The following is an 11,270-nucleotide window of genomic DNA, read 5'->3' on the forward strand; positions in this document are numbered from 1 at the left end:
TTCTATGAAGCCAGACATGAGTGAGATTTGCAAAAATGTAAAACAATGAAATTTTTCTGCCTGAATATTTTTGTCCTGGAAAACATTGTTCTTTTTCACAAAAACGTGCTATTTGTGTTAATACATGATGAGTTTATCATTGTTATTTTTGAATGAATTGATACAGATTTCAAAAATTTCATGGTTTTAATTTCTAACATAGGAACTATTGACAGATATAACCAACATAAATAAAAGTTCTTTGGCATTCTCAATATTTTTTAGAGAGTAAAGTGATCCTGAAACTAAACGTTTGAGAACTGCTGCTCCAAAGGATGGTGCTCATCAGGTCACATCTTTTATATAAATCTTTAGTGACTTCAGTTTAAAAGCAATGGAAGAAATCAGTAAGAAAAAGAGCCACTGATGTGAATTCGCAAAAAGTAAAAATGACTATGACTCAAAAAACACAAAAACATAACTATTAGACAAATGGATAAATGAGAAAATATTAATCTTTTATATAAAAATACATTGCCTTTTTTTTTTTACAGTCAACCCCCAATTTTATAAAATACTATTCTCTCACTCTCTCTCTTGCTTTCATTTTCTCTCACCCTCTCTCAGGAACATATACTAGTACTAACAGTGGTTGTCTCTAACTGGTGAGATGAGGCTACTTTTAATAATTTCTGTTCCTCTTTTTGTAATCTGTATTTCCCAAATCTCTACTTATTACGCCAGAAAAAATGCTAACAATGTTTAAAGGGCAGATATTTTAAAAATTATTTTTAAACTGATGATTCATTTCTATTGACATTCTTTACTATGCAAAACCAAAATCATTCATTCTGAATCTTTAAAATCATTTGAATAAAACTGTTAACATTGCTTAAATGCATTGGTACATGGCTTCCTTATGAACATTAATAATTATAGATGTTTTTGATGCTTCCTTCAAATATTCAATCCTTTCTCACCAAAGAAATATGTTATACATAACTTTTAAAAACACAGAGTCCCAATTGTTAGTGAATTTATAAATGTCTTTAATCATTAGCAGTTCTGATTTAAAAAATAAGTATATTTGATAACAGAAAAATGAAAAACATTGGTTTAAATAGGTTTGGATAATGAATATTGATGCAAATTATTCTTGTCTTACCAGTCCCCTGTTATTAAGACAAGTTAAGAATTGTTATTAACTGATTGCACATGATTAGAAGGATTGGTCCAATAAGTTGAATTGTAGAAGAATTTGAGTTCAATTTGTTGTGTTTTCTTTATATTCACTTTTATTTCAGTACAGATGATAAATGAGCAAGGGAACATTTTGAATTAATCTTAAAATTTTATCTTATTTATATTTTAGCATTTTAATATTGTCATAATTTTTATCCATTAAAATTTTAAAAGATAAGTTAAAAATGAAAAAATGAAATATCCTATTTTTATGTCTTCTCTGCCGTGAAGTCAGATTGCAAGATCTTTGCTCTACAAACCATTAGATCTGTTAGTAAAACTTCTGTGTGGTAGCTTAAAAATGTTGGTTCATGTACAATTTTCATTTCTTTTATATCTATCTCCTAGAAAAACAATAACTACTCAAATTCAACCAAATTTAACCAGATTCAAGCTCTCTCATCCCCCCCCAACAGTTTGTGAGTATTTAAAAAAAATGTGCTTATGGAGAACTTGAAGTGAATGACTTACACTGTTCTCTGACATCTTTAAGTACTCTGGAACTCCTTGAGAAAATAAATTGGTGAGTTTACTAACAATACTCTCAATTCTAAATTTCTCTTACCTGCTCCAAAGTCTACAAAATAGTTGTGTTTCTAGTGATTGTGCCTATGAAATCGCCTTGTGAGCATTGTCTTTAGAAAATATTATGTTATGCTCAACACCCAATAGAATACTGTGTTAGGTGATTAAATTTACCATAACTATAATGGGTTTTTCTTGTGTTCCCCAATTACTAGAGCTTCTGTATTTCCATTTTTACTAGGCAGAAGAGATTCCATTTTTATTGTAGCTTTCTATAGTTATGAGCCAGAAGAAATTCCTATCCTTTAGAACTTTTCTCCTAATGCTGAAATCCAGTCTCAATTTCTTCCCCCTTTTTCCCCATTGTTCTGCCATTTCTCACTCGCTTTTTGATTTCTTTCACTTGTTTCTATCAGTATTCATCTCTTCATCTGTGAAGACGGCCTCAAAATAGATAGCTATTAGGTCAGAAGTTACAAGCTTCCTTTAACTTTAGTTTGCTTTTTAGCTTTCTGAGTGAAGCCCATGGAACAGATGTTCATATTTGTTGTTGAGCAAATTAGACAACACTGTAGAAAATAATTATTTAGGGGTAGTTCAACCCTTGATGTTTCTTCTCCTAAAAGTAAAGGTCTTGAGGCAGTTGAAGGGAAGTCGTTCTTTCTGCTTTTATCTCACTGTCTGGTTTGATCAATCTGTCTACCCTCGTAGAGGTAATGAAGAAGTCTCATTTTCATGTTTATTTCTCCCAAACGGAATAAAAGTTTTTGTATGCCTTTGTTCAACTTTGCTCCTACATACTTTTTTATTTTAATCAAAAGCTTTCTTGGAGTGAGTGAAGGCCACCTACGGAGCTAGTTTATGTCTTTAACAGCTTTGTTTATCCCCCAGAGTGAGAGTCTATCATAGAGGATTCATTTTGGTTCAAGGACATAATATTGTCTTGATTGGGCTTGTACATCAAAGGGAAGAATTAAAGGGTTCTGATGAAAACTTTCCACCCGACACACAGGTGGCTGAAAGTGTGTGCTATCCTTTCTTGGGTCCTTTTGTCACCTTTCTTAGCTTTCTTGTTTTGAAACATGATAATAGTAGTATTTGAGTTTTCTGGGGATTTTTGTTCTATATTGCATGCTGTGAAAGGATTTTTCTAGGTTCTGCTTCTGGGCTCCCTCTGATCTTGTGATGTTAAACACACTGCTGTCTTCCCTCGGCATTACTCTCATCATTTTCTTCTCCACTTGTTCCACTTCTGTCCTGTGTATGTGGGAGGGGGCTGGATAGAAGATGTGAGAGGAAATTTAGTAGAATGGCAGAGTAGGGGGATGTCAGGGAATCACACTGCTGAAAAAAAGGCCTCCACAACTTCTAAAAGAAAAAAGGATAGGCTGTACGGGTCTTTGCATTTTTTTTTTCCCAACATAACCACAAAAGTTAAACTTTTTTCCCATGAAGCCTTTCAAAAAGAAATACTGTCACTTATCTTTGAATTTTGATACCATCTAGTTCCTAGAGTTGTGTCCCAAATTCATGAAAATTCATGGTTTGTTTTCTAAACAGTGGAGAATGATTTATGCAACTCAAATCCCATATTTTCTAGCAAGACCAGTGTCATTTTGACCTTGAAGAGCTGTGCAAATTGTAATGAAAATAAATACTTCAATAAAACATGACATCATATCTTGATTCATTTTGCATTGTGTGTGTTTAAGGAAATACTAGAACTTTCTTCTGATAGTTTTAATACCTTGGGAAATATGTTGACTTTTGCTTTCTGTCTTGGCCCGGGGTCATGTTTGGAAATTCTGCTCAGTATTAGAACCAGATTTAGTCAGTCAACAACAACAACAAAGAAAAAGAATGTTTGGTGTTTTTGGACTGGATATCACTTTTTAAATATTTTCCTCATGCCAGCCATTTTGGTGAGAAATGTATACACAGATGAACACAAAGAAAAGCAAAACGTTGACAAACATCTTGAAGAATAATTTAATACGGATCAAATTTCTCACACCTAGGATCTTGCTAGTATCACTTTCTGCTATTCAGGGCTGCAGTTTAATCTTTCTTTGATATTATTTCCTGGAATGATTGGCTGGATGTGCTTGTGCATGTGCTAGCACAAATTTGATTGTTCTAGACATTAGGACTAAATTTAATACTAACCATGATAAGCTTTGATGGTAAAAAAAAAAAAACAGGCTTTGGGAGTACTTCATAATTACCAGAAGTATTTTACATTTATTAAAGAACTCAGCATAGTTTCTGGCACATAGTAAGAAATAGATATAGATGTAGATATAATTTTTTTGAATGAATACATCAAGCAAATTAAATAGCAATTCTTCTTTTCAGCAATTTTCACTCGGAGAAACAATGCTTAAAAATAAACACGTAGTGGACAACTAAGGCAATGGAAAGATAAACAGTGAACAAGCCATAAACTGACAAAATTAACTGCTTTCTCAGTTCCCTAGAAAAAAATAAGTGCATTTGGGAGTAATAATGGGGATGTTGCTAAAATTTCAACTTTTGGCACCTAGTGCTTTCATTCAGTAATAAATATGATGTGATAGATTTATACTTCAAAACTTCAGAGTGCAATTACAATTGCTCTTATTAACATGTTCCAATGCTAGCGCTCTCCATATGAAGGAAACCTTTTGCTATAACTAACACGTTGTTTTATTCTCTCTCTGTGTTCCTCTCTCTCTCTCTCTATTTCTATCTCTATCTCCAGGTCCCGCTATATTATAATTGGCTCAAACAAGATACTTCTTTAGATTTATTCATTCATTCATTCAGTTTCTTTTAGCTACATTCCCCACTCCCATCTTCCCCAAACTTCTTTATATATATGTATAAATATCAACACATATACACATATACATGTAGTGTTTGTGAGTTCGTATATTCTGTTAAATGTGTCTTATTGAGTGTTTTTTTGCATATAAATTTTAATTTTAGTAAATGATAATGCACATTGGACTATCTGTTTTTTCCACCCAGATCAAGTTTTTTGGATTCATCTTGCTGCTTTATGCCCATCTCATCCATTGCTCCTGCGCACAGCTCCTGTTAGCACACTAATTATTGGTTATATAATAATGGGTAAATTACTTAAACTAAGGCTCAATTTCTTCATCTGTAAAATGGGGGATGATATGTCTACCACATATCTTAATTAAAATTAAATACAATTAAAAATTCATTGCCTGGGGGCCAGCCCCTTGGCGTAGCGTTTAAGTACGCACGCTCCGCCACTGGGGGCCGGGTTCAGATCCCGGGAGGCACCGACACACCGCTTGTCAGGCCATGCTGAGGCAGCATCCCATATAAAGTGGAGGAAGATGGGCACAGATGTTAGCCCAGGGCCCGTCTTCCTCAGTAAAAAAAAAAAAAAAAGAGGAAGATGTCATGGATGTTAGCTCAGGGCTGATCTTCGTCACCAAAAAAAAAAAAAAAATTCATTGCCTGTTGCACTAGTCACATTTTACCTGCCCCATAGTCACATGTGTCTAGTTGCTACAATATTGGACAGTTCGGGTATAAGACCTTCCTATCATTGCAGAAAGTACCATCGAGAGCAATCTTTTAGAAAGCTCATTTTAGTGGCAAGCATGGAGGATGCATTAGAAGGGAACAAGAGTAGAGTCCGGTTAGAAGATCATTTTAGGAGTCCTGACAAAGGCCTTTATGAAACAGGAGCAGTAAAGACAAAGAAGACGGAATAGATTAGAAAGACATTCTTTGTTTTTGTAACTAGTTCTTTGAAAATATATTCAACTTTTTTTTTAAAATTCTCCTTTCTTAAGAAAATGAATAGAACTTTAATTATATTGCCAATGGGACTTTTGAAAAGCTCTGAACAGATATCGCCGGGTTGTTTTAAGAAAGGTTGTACCCATTTGTCCTCCCAACACCCCATTGACGACAATGTCATCACTGAAAACAACTTTTCCAACTTGATTACGGCCACATGAAATCTCATTTTTAAAAACTTTTACTTTTCCTGGTTTGCCTTTCAAGTCATTATATTTTTGATATACCATAATATTAATTTTCATACAAAACTACTGACTTTTTCTTTTGCTCTTTCTAACAACATCTGTACATATAACGATCCTTCTTTAGATGCTAGTGTATACGTTGCAGACCTTTGAAGTGTTCTGCATGTCAATGAAAGTAGTGTTTAGGAGAGTCTTAGGTAGCATCAAATAGGATGGATGGGGTAAATCCTGGGAAATTATTACAGTAATTCAGGGAGGAGATGTACTTTGTTTTAAGTGATGGATGCGGGAAAGAGAAGCAACAACTTATACAAGAGATATTTTGAAGGAATCATGAACACCTTTCAAATATTGCCTGAATATATGGGATAAAGAGCTACGAATCAGAGAGGCTTCTAGTTTCAACTCAGAATGACGGACAGACTTGTGGACTCGTGATGAGGACAATTAAATTGGGTGGTGACAAAATAAGTTTTGGAAACATTGATTTGGGGAAATGGGCACATGACCAAGTGGAAACTAGCATGGCTGGAGGCAAGCAACTAGAGGTCAGGCTAGAGGAAGAACCAAGCAATATGGCTTTGGATTCAGAGCAGAAAGAAAGTACTTAAACTAAGAAAATGGATTGACTTTCTGAAAGAGATGTTTAAAGAGAAAGAGCAAAATCTCCAGGTTTGGCCCTCCCTTCCAAAACTAACAATTTTTTCTTTGTACTTAGATAGGAATCAACCTGGGGAAGCAGGTATAGTAATGTCCCACACAACTCTTTTCCTTTATAGCTCATCAGCCTAGAGCCCACTTTCATGAACATTATGCTGTTCTTTCTCTATATTGCCATAGCCTCCTAATAGGTTACCTTGCCCCACTCCCAATCTATACTCAACATAGAAGTTCTAACTCCTCTGTGCCAATAATGCCACTCTCTCTGGCTAAAACCCTGGGTAAAGGCCAAAGTTCTCTCCAAGATGTCCACCAGGCTGCACCTGATTCCATGGTCTACTCACACCCACTTGCTCCCTGAGCTCTTTGGTTGCCTACAACTCCTCTACTCACTTTTGCTTTTCTAGCCACACGCGGCTCCTTGCTGTTCCTTGACATGCCATGCGTGCTCACATCTCAGGACTTTGGCTCTAGCTGTTCCTCCTGCCTGGAAGGCATCTCCCCCCTTATCACTTGGCTAATGCCCTCAGATTTTAAGTCTTTGCTTGCATTTCACTTTCTCAGTGAATCTCATCCTGACTATTCTGTGTATATCCCCTTCAAGTGAAACCAAAACTTGAGACATTTACTCTAGTTCTTCTTTTTATCCATTGCATATGCTCTCCAACATACTAACTCACTATATTTATTGTCCGTTATTCTTTCTCCAGAATGTAAGCCCCACTAAGGTAGCTGAAGCACCTGTGCACAAAGTCTGACACGTAGTAGGTGTTCAATAAATATTTGTTGAATTCTTTCTTTCCTCCAAACTGAATAACTTCACTTCATTCTACTTTTCCTGTTAAGTAACTTTGCCAATTTTACTAGAACTCATCATTGTAGTCTTAAGAATTTTATTTAAAAATTTTTTTTTCCTCAGAGTAACCTGATTAGAGCAGTGGTCCTCGGTGCTAGATTTGATCGTTTTGTATTTGCATTTTATGTAGTCCCCTGGCCCTCTTGTCCAAATGTCACATGTCAGGGAAATGGTGATTACCAGCCACTCACGCTTGTCTTGTTGATGTTTGATGGCTTGGCTTATTTTGTCTGGTTCACTTCATAATTCCTTGAGCAATTTGGCAGAGCCTTTCCCAATGGTGTGAAAGCATTTTCTATGGGCTTACTGATGGTGTGACTATTTCCCTCTGGTGTTATAGCTTTCGAGTGGCTTAAAATAAAACACTGAATTATTCCTATACCTGGCAGTCTTTATTGCTGCACTTCATCAACTCAATCCTACTAAATCATTAATTTATTTTACTTACATGGCTACATAGGCGTGGTGAAAAAGAATCTGCAAAAATATCACAAAATAAAGCGCCCTCTTTATTGCATCCCTGGCGTTTGTATCGAGCAGAAGACCTCTCTTGCAGTCTCTTACGTTTTCCTGTAAAACAAAAGCCTGTCTCTGTAAATTTGAAAATGGCAGCAAAATTACTTCTATCAAAAATTTTTTAAAAATATTATAGAAAGCCTAGCATTGTCATCATCTGCCTCAGGCACTTTCACACAATCAGTGGATGAAGAAAGGCTCAAGAACAATTCTACGACTCTTCTTTTCTTCTCAGATCCAGGCCACTGTCTTCTCATCTTTCTAGAAATTCAATATGCTAGTTTTCCTTGATGTCTTGCTACACTTATCCTCCTAAAAGTATCATATTCCATGATATTGAATTTTGAACTTTAAAGCTCAAAAGAAAATTAGAGCTTGTCTAATTCTTGCATCATTTGAAATAAAAAGACTAGATCACAAAACATCGGACTCTTCATCCAGTGCTCTTTCCATCCTATATCACCTGCCATATTGTTTTTTACTTGAAGACCTACAGTAAGGGGAAAAAATCTGGTTCAGACTGTTGCTGTCCGGTGAATAAAGTATTATTTTCTTCAGTTTACAGATAAGGCAACTGAGAGCTAGATCTATAGAGTTTATGAAACTCTCCCAATGTTATAGTTAAATGGTTGCTGGAATTCATGCTGTTCAATTCTTCAAGCCCTCCAATTTAAAATGACATAAACAAAACTACTTAACATTAAGCATAATTGCAACTCATCTCAATTAATCTTCTACTCAAATGAATTGTTATTTTATTTATAAATATTTACAGAATTTTTGGCACTGGTGATAGCCTGAGGTTTGTATTTCATATTTTGGAAGAATACCTATTCTTCAAAATATAGGCACCGTAATTTTTGGTTGCTCATGAAATATTTATTAATGCTAATGCCAATAAAAATAATGCCATGGTGATTATGCTCTTCAGTCATTAATGCCCTGAAAGAAGTAATTTGCAAATTGGTACACTGTCACTCAAAGTATTAATTTACCACATGTGGGTAACAAATTACTTCTGGAATCAGGCTAGGCACAACTGTCAAGGCTCTTTGAAGTTTTTCTCCCCTGCAGCACTTACATTTAATCAGTTGCCAAATCGTGTAGAGCTATTTCCACAATGTGTCTCACACATATTCCCTATTCCTTCCATTGTATTCCCACTGTTACCACCTGAGTTCAGGTCTTTCTTACCTCTTGTTTAGAGAACTGAATTAATAATAGGTCACTTTGCTGTCATTCAACTACTATCACAAACTGTACTATACAGCTGCCAGATCAGCCTTGTCAAAGCATGGCTTTGCTTTATCATTGGCTTCTGAATGAAATGTAAACTCTGGGCCTGCCCTTGCACTCCTGCATGTGCACATATGTGCTCACACACAGAATGGTCATGGGCGCACGCACGCGCGCACACACACACACACACACAGGTTCTCAACCTTAGTGCACTTTGAAATCCCCTAGAGAGCTTCAAACAGCCTGATTCTGAGAGACTGATGAGAAGTGTGGTCCGGGCATTAGGGTTTTGTAAAGCTCCTCAGGTGATTCTAATGTGCTCTTCAGGCTGAAAATCACTTTGTTGTTTTTTTTGAACATATTAAAAGAGGTAACTTGTAAAAGGGAAAATAACACCATCTCAGAGTCAGCAGACTAATGTTCACTTCTGGATTTTGCCATTGAACAGAAGACCTCCGATATATCACATAATTCCACTAAACCTCATTTCCTCATCTATAAATGCAACATGAAGAAATTGGGCCAGGTTAATTTATTTAACTAATATTAACATAGCACCTATGTATTTGGCTCTGTATTTGAAGCTAAAAATTTAGCCTTGAACAAGAAAAACAAATTCTCTACTCTAATCAACTTTACAAAGTATAAGAAACAATGAATAAGTTAACAAATAAAAAATAATTACAAATTACCATAAAAACTATGAAGAAAATAATTGATATATTAGAAAAAAATTGGGGGTGGGGATGAGCACTATAGTAAAGAGAATAGTCAGAAGTCATGATTTTCACTTTTTAGATGATCCTGGTCTCAATTTTGTTAAAAAAAAAATCAACAAGGTAGACCACACCAATAGAAAGAAACAGTAGATTCCTGAAGGGCTTCATATTTAATATGTAGATTTTTATAAACTGAAAATTCTTGTTCAGGAGCTTTAAGTAGGGATTCTGCTTCACTGTTTTCCCATACTTTATACACCCATGTTTTGATGAAATTTACTCTTTTGGATTCTGAAAGAAATGAAAAGATTGGTTTAGGACGATTGAACTCAAAATAAACAATCGTAGGTACTCTACAATGGAGTACTAAGACAAGTATCCAACTCTACTGGGAATTGATGAAAACTCAGTCCGTTGTTCCTGGAGCACAGTTTCTGCTTGAGCAAATATAGATTTCTCAACCTTATACGTTATCCAGATATTGGTAATCCTTGGTTGGCTGTTGGCACTAGCAATACCAAGATGCCACTTTTTTTTCCTGGAGCCGTCTTTGTCTGATCTCTTATGGTAGGAATTCTAAGGACCCCCTTAGGGCTGAGAGAGGCAATAGTGGGGACAATTCCTAGTGTTAAGATACCTTGTGCTTTATAACTATTCATGAAGTATACGATCTGGATCCTTGTTAACAAGTCCAAATGGAATAAGACAGGAAGTGTGAGCCAAGATTCCAAGCCAAGTGATCTGGAACCATGAGTTGGCTGCCATCTGGAAGAATCTCACAAATCAAGGAGCAAGCAGATTATTGAGGCTGCAAGTGGAGACGCATCTGAGAGTCTAAGGAAATGCCTACACAGTGAATATTTTTCCTTCTTATCCAAAGTGGTCCAATTTTGCTTGTAGTTGTCCCATTCATTTTAAGTACCAAGTTTTTTTGATGCTAGTCTTAAAGAGATTTGATTTCTCTGATGCTTTTGAAAAATTCTCCCTGGTTAGTTTTTTCTTTCCTTGTAAATGGCTACTTTATCTCTCTTGTCATAATAACAATGATGATGATGATGATGATGATGATGATGATGATAAAACTACAACTAGCATTTACAGAAGACTTGTCACCTGCTGGGTGTGCTAAGATGTTAACCCTTTGACCTCTATTCTGCCTCTCTCTAATCTGAAAGCTAAGCCTGAACTGTGATTTTAAAAAGGCTCTTTATAACCAATTGTTTTTGGCAGAGAAATGATGTCTAGAGAGAGCAGGTACATTCCCCAATGCATTCTCTCTCATATGTTTTTGGAAGACTAACATCTTCCCTGCTCTCAGGTTTTCGCCTGAAGAATTTCACGTCTGAGATTATGCTGCATGTCTTATGAGGATTACCCAGTCTGAACGTTGTCAAACGTTGTGGACAAGAAAACAGCAGGCTTACGCTGATTGGTTCTGCTACCCTGAAGCCAGGGTCAGGGACTGGTGCAGAGAGGATAAGGCAGCAGAGTTCTGGGATCTGACGTCTGAGAAATCAGGAGAGG

Source organism: Diceros bicornis, chromosome 3 (assembly GCF_020826845.1).
Source record: "Diceros bicornis minor isolate mBicDic1 chromosome 3, mDicBic1.mat.cur, whole genome shotgun sequence".
Taxonomy (NCBI): Eukaryota; Metazoa; Chordata; class Mammalia; order Perissodactyla; family Rhinocerotidae; genus Diceros; species Diceros bicornis.